This window comes from Urocitellus parryii, chromosome 4 (assembly GCF_045843805.1).
Source record: "Urocitellus parryii isolate mUroPar1 chromosome 4, mUroPar1.hap1, whole genome shotgun sequence".
NCBI lineage: Eukaryota > Metazoa > Chordata > Mammalia > Rodentia > Sciuridae > Urocitellus > Urocitellus parryii.
Window position 1 is genome coordinate 17359824 of NC_135534.1, and position 5825 is coordinate 17365648.

The 5825-nt window shown below is 32.8% G+C and overlaps 1 pseudogene; it reads left to right on the forward strand.

Annotated features, from left to right (window-relative positions):
* Positions 1 to 2908: 2908 nt before the first annotated feature.
* On the forward strand, positions 2909 to 3634 carry LOC144254208 (olfactory receptor 10AG1-like; annotated as a pseudogene).
* The last annotated feature ends 2191 nt before the right edge of the window (positions 3635 to 5825 follow it).

Sequence of the window (5825 nt, forward strand, 5' to 3'; positions counted from 1 at the left end):
GAGTCTGTTGTATTATATACAAAATCACATTTTATAATTATTATTTTTAAATTACTACTTTAAATTATTTAAAAGGGAATATAGAACAAGTATTTAAACACTATTTCTTACTGGTATAATTACCACCACAAAAGCTTTCTGTTTTGTGTAATTTTGACTTCACATATGGTGTCACTCCCTTTCAACTCAAAGATTTTATTTAATATTCCTCATAGTGCAGGGCTCGTAAGCAGCAACTTGCTATTGTTGATATTAATTTTGTTTCTGTGTATAGCTCATATTTTCTTGTTTTCTACATCTCATAAATTCTGTTTACAACTGGACAATTTGTCTGACATACCATAGCAACTCCAGATTCTGGTACATGTAGGAATGGTGGTTGTTGTCTTTTGTTTGTTTCTTTAGTGTCTTGCCTGGACTAATTTTGTGGGATATGTTTTATTTTTGTTGTGAAATTACTGATAAAACCTGGTTGTTCTTATTATGATTATTATTATGATTATTTATATTCCAATGTCTAAATTCACAAGTATCTGTCCCCAATTGGTCAGTATAGCTTAGTGATCAGCCAATGAGAGTGTCCTTAAATACACTAGCCAGGAGGACTTCCAATATTTATTGATTGATGGATTTGTGGCTGGGTTGGAAAATGTATTAAAATTTCAGGAACTTTGAAAGGTTTTACTGGATTTTACTCTCTGCTTTTACATTGTCACATTCACCTGCATCAATCTTGGGACAGTCTATTAGGCGTTTGGCCTTGCACTCACACCCAGTCATTCAGATCTCTGCAATAATTAGGATTTCAACAGTATCCACTTGCATTTGTAATTTCCAGAAATTTATGTTAAATTGTTGGCTATTGTGTCCCAAAGTCTATGGACACCATGGAGTAGCTATAATCTTGCTTTCCCCCACCACACCACCAATTGATGATTTGTTACAGAAGTTGATATAATTTTTTAATAAGAACTGTGGAAATTATTTATATATGCTGATTGAAGTTACATAAACTTCCACTGTGTAAATCAGAAAGCAGCGAAATTTTCTGGCATGTAGAGTCCCAGTAGATCTTCTGTTAAATGTAATTGAAAGTGGTAATAATAAATGCCTGTGCCAAACAAAGCAAATTTTCACTATTCTTATTTAGGTTGCCTTACTTTTCTTAAATATTTTATGCACACGAAAACCCTAAAATATAAAATTCTTATTTCAAGAAATCAAACTCAAAATGCAATATGGATTTAGTTGTAGAATTTTTTAAAAATTAGAGTTGTTGGAAAAAAATATATGAGAAAATATGTATGATCATGTTTAGGCATATATCATAAATGTTACTGAAATCACAAATGACAAAAGAAAATGTTTTCAATGTTTATATTTATTGGTAAACAAAAGAAGGAGGAGAGACTGAGGATATAAGTAGAATAGCCATGAAGGTCATAGTTTGTTATACTAGACTCCTTCAATAGAAGGAAAAATCTTTCCTCAATTGGAAAGGTACCTGGGAAAGGATTTATCCCTAATGCATACACTATTTATTACTGCAGGAGCACTCGCGTTTTATTATTATTATTATTTTTATTTTTTTGTTGTTGTTGTTAGTTTCCTTTTTTTGTTTTGTTTTGTTTCCCTTTTTTTCCCGAAAGTTGAATATATATTAGAAGAATCTTACCCTCTATTACAAATAAAGGTAAATTCCCAAACTATAAAAAAACAACAGACTTCTTTATTGTTTTCTGTCTATTACCAATCAATAATGGTAAGCATTATAATTAACCTAATTTAAAAATAGGTAAGCATGGACTACTTTTGACAAGTATAGAATTTATTTGTATATCTACTTTTTATCTATATTAAAATTAAAAATAAGAAATATTTAAAATTTAAAAGGAACCCTTTGTTGTTGGTTACTTTTTCAATTCCAATATGCTCTTGCAGATTACATTTGTACTCTTGTGACTTTTGCTATTATTAGGTAAACTGAGACAAAAATGGAAAATCCTTTCAATAAAAGGAAGTAGCATGAAAGATTATTGTCATCATCATCTTCTTATGTGTTAATATTTGGTAATAATTCTGTGATAAGCATGTATTTAACTACTTTCCATCAACAAGATCCAGACATCTTATCTTGTGCCAACCAAATTATATATAGTAGTTGAGCAAAATATTGAATACACAGTATTAAAATGGCTTTGAATTCTACTAATATTAGAAAGGTTCCTGCTCCGTAATAGTCACAAACCATGATAAATATATCTAAGAAGACAGAGAGGGGCTGGGGTTGTGGCTCAGAGGTAGAGCACTTGCCTCACACATGTGAGGTACTGAGTTTGATCCTAAGCACAACCTAAAAATAAATAAATAAACAAAATAAAGGTATTGTGTCCATCTACAACTAAAAAAAATAAGAAAATAAATAAAATAAGATGACAGAGAGATGTTAGCATGATTTTTTTTATTCATTAGAGATTTCTGCAGAAATTCATCCTTATGATTGTTTACACTGCTATGTACTTTTAATTCTTATTTATAATTTGATTCCAACCACTTGCACTTGATATAAGTATTATGTTTGATAGAAGCTCTAATTCAACTCCACACTATTTACACCATAGAAGATCATTGTTTCAAAGGGAATAACCATTAAATAAATAGACATGAAGTATCTGAACAAAACAAACATGGCAACATCAGGCTGAGTTATTAGTAATGTTTTCTCTTAGAAGTATAAATAGAAGTTTCTAAAGTTTCCAAAAGTTGAAGAAATCATCAAGAATGTTATTTGAGGAAGCTTCTTATACAAAATTTTATTTAGAGTATAAGACATCTAGAGGCACTGTACCACTGAACTGTGTGCTGCACAAACCCATGGTTTTGTTTTGTGTTGTTTTGTTGTTGTTTTTACCTGGCACATTTTTCTATTCTGGAAATCTGTTATGTTTCAGTCACGCTCCCGAGCATTCTGGTCAGAGTAGGAGAATTTTCCTACTGGGCTGTGCTAAGCAAAAATGTTTCTTCCTTAAGTTCAGAGCAGCAGAATGCTTCCTCCTGGCTGTGATGTTGTATAACCACTATGTGGCCATCTGCAATCCTCTGCGCTATCCACTAGTCATGAACCAAAAGAAGTGCCATCAATTGGCTGCTGGCTCCTGGCTCAGGGGAGTGCCAGTCCAGATAGGGCAAATATGCAAGATATTCTCTCTGCATTTTTGTCTTTCTAACCAAATCAACCACTTCTACTTACATGTTCCACATTTCAGGCTAACCTGTAAGGACACCTGTGTGCATGAGGCGTCTGTCTACATAGTAGCTATATTATTTGTTGTAGTCCCTTTTATGTTGATACTTGACACTTATAGTAAAATTGTTTTCACCATTCTGAGATTGCAAACAGCCCAATAAAGGGCTAAGGCATTCTGCCACTTGCTCCTCCCACCTGCTGGTTGTGGTTTTATTTTTTGGATCAGCTTTGATTACCTACTTCAGACCGAAATCCATCTAATCTGCAGGAATTGACAAATTACTCTCTCTTTTCTACACTACAGTGATTCCAATGTTTAATCCTATAATATATAGCCTAAAGAATAAGGATGTAATTGCTGCACTGAAAATATTCATGCTTAAATGATAGTATCACAGATTTATATATAAATATTTGAATTGCTGGTCACACAGTTGGGGAAATAAATTTATATTTTTCATACAACATATATAAAGAAAATTATTTTCTCTTCAATAAAATTACAATGTACATCAGAAATCTCTTTTGAAAATAAAGAGCAGAATCCAATGTTATGACTTGCAACTGATATAAACTGGCAGGTTATTTACCTAAATAATTGCTTATGTATCCATAGCTGTTGTTGTTGTTTTTCTCATTTGATTCTTAATTTATAGACTTGCCAATTGTCAATGAATATTAAATGTTGTTAAGTGAGTGATTAAATGAGTAATGAATAAAAAATACTGCCATTTCCTAACTCAGACTCTTGGCAAACTCTAGAGATTTTACAGCATCACTAAGCACAGATAGCTCATTTATTTAACTCACTGTATGTCAGTGTGGAATTACTCCACAGAAAATACCAAAAGGTTAAACAAAAGCTTATGAGCATTTAATCTTTTCCTCTACATTCTCTCTCTGAGAACATGATAAAATATAACACTCCTGTCTGGAGTTATCCATTCAGTTTAACATCTAAAGTTATTGATTAATATAAATACATTAGTATTTAGTGTTAGGTAACCTAACCAAATTTGCCTGGAATGCAATATGTTGTGTCAGTTACTAATTTTAACAACACAATATGTTGTGTCAGTTACTAGTTTTAACAGAGACCTGATCAAATAAAGATCATGTAAACCTGCCATCCCATTTTACTAGAACATTATGATAGACTAAAAACCTTAATTCATAGGTTTTGTGAAAACATTAATTATATAATAAATGGAATTTTGCACAGGTGTGCCAGATTACAAACTTTGAGATTAGGATATTGTCCAGGTAACCCAATAGATGACATGAGCCCTTAAATAGCCCCAGAAGAGGAAGAGTATGTCATATATATGCAATGACAAAAGACCAAGGGAAAAGGACGCATAAGAAGGACTCAGTTTGCTTTTTCTGCCTTTCCATGTATGGACCATACACCAAAGTGGTGACTGTGAGAAGCCACTAAGGACATTAGGCTGATATCCATTAATAAAACAGGTATTACATTTCAACATATACAAAGAACAGAGTTCTTCCAATAATATAATTGATCAAGTAAGTGAATTCCCCAGGATATCCTCCTGAAAACAGGCAGTGAGACCACTGGAGCTATAGAATATCTTAATTCCAGCTCAGAACTATATGAACAGAGTAAATAAACAGCCTAAAGACTGGGAAAGATATTTTTAAATCAGAAGAGGTTAATATTCAAAGCATACAAAGAACCGAAATAGCTCAATAGAATGAAAACAAGCAATCTAAATTTTAAAAAAAATGGGAGAAAAATGAGTATTCCTTACTTAAGGCATAAAAGTGGCGACAGTTATGTAAGGCAAGTATTCAACATCACTAATCATCAGAGAAGTATAAATTAAAGGCACAAGGTGACATCTCTTTGCTTGTGCAGAATGATGTTGCGAAGAAAATGAAAGGCAAAAGCGATGGTCAGGATGTGGAGAAAATGATACTTTGAACACTTACTGTGGGAATATACATTATTTCATTCATTGTGGAAAAGATCACAGAGGTTCCTCAGAATAATAAAAATAGAACTACTATATGATGCAGCAATCACACTACTGGGTATGTGTGCAACAGACAGAAATCAGTAGGTTGACAAGATATCTGTACTGCCATGCTCATTTCACCATGTGTTCCAAGTGAGGACATGGAAAACACCTAACTGTACATCAGCAACTGAATATATGCATGGAATCTGGCATAAACACAATGCAATATTGTTAGTATTTAATAAATGAAGGAAATCCTGGCATTTATGGTAATATGGAATAACTTGGAGGACATTAGAGTAGGTGACATAAGCCAGATGCAGAATGAAAAACCCATCACCATCTCACTCCTATATCTCATCTACAAATATGAACTCAGATGCAGAGAGTAGAATGGAGGTCGTGAGAGTAGAGTGGAGGGATGGCAGAGATGCTGAACAGAGCAGGCAGAACTACTGAGAGGAGGTACAAGTTGAAGAGACTGGCTGTATTTAATTTTGTGTATAGTCACCAGGACCAAGATAGCTTTATGACTATAATTTATTTTTAAGAAATTTTAAATGATATGTAAATACACAAAATTTACCATGTACCAT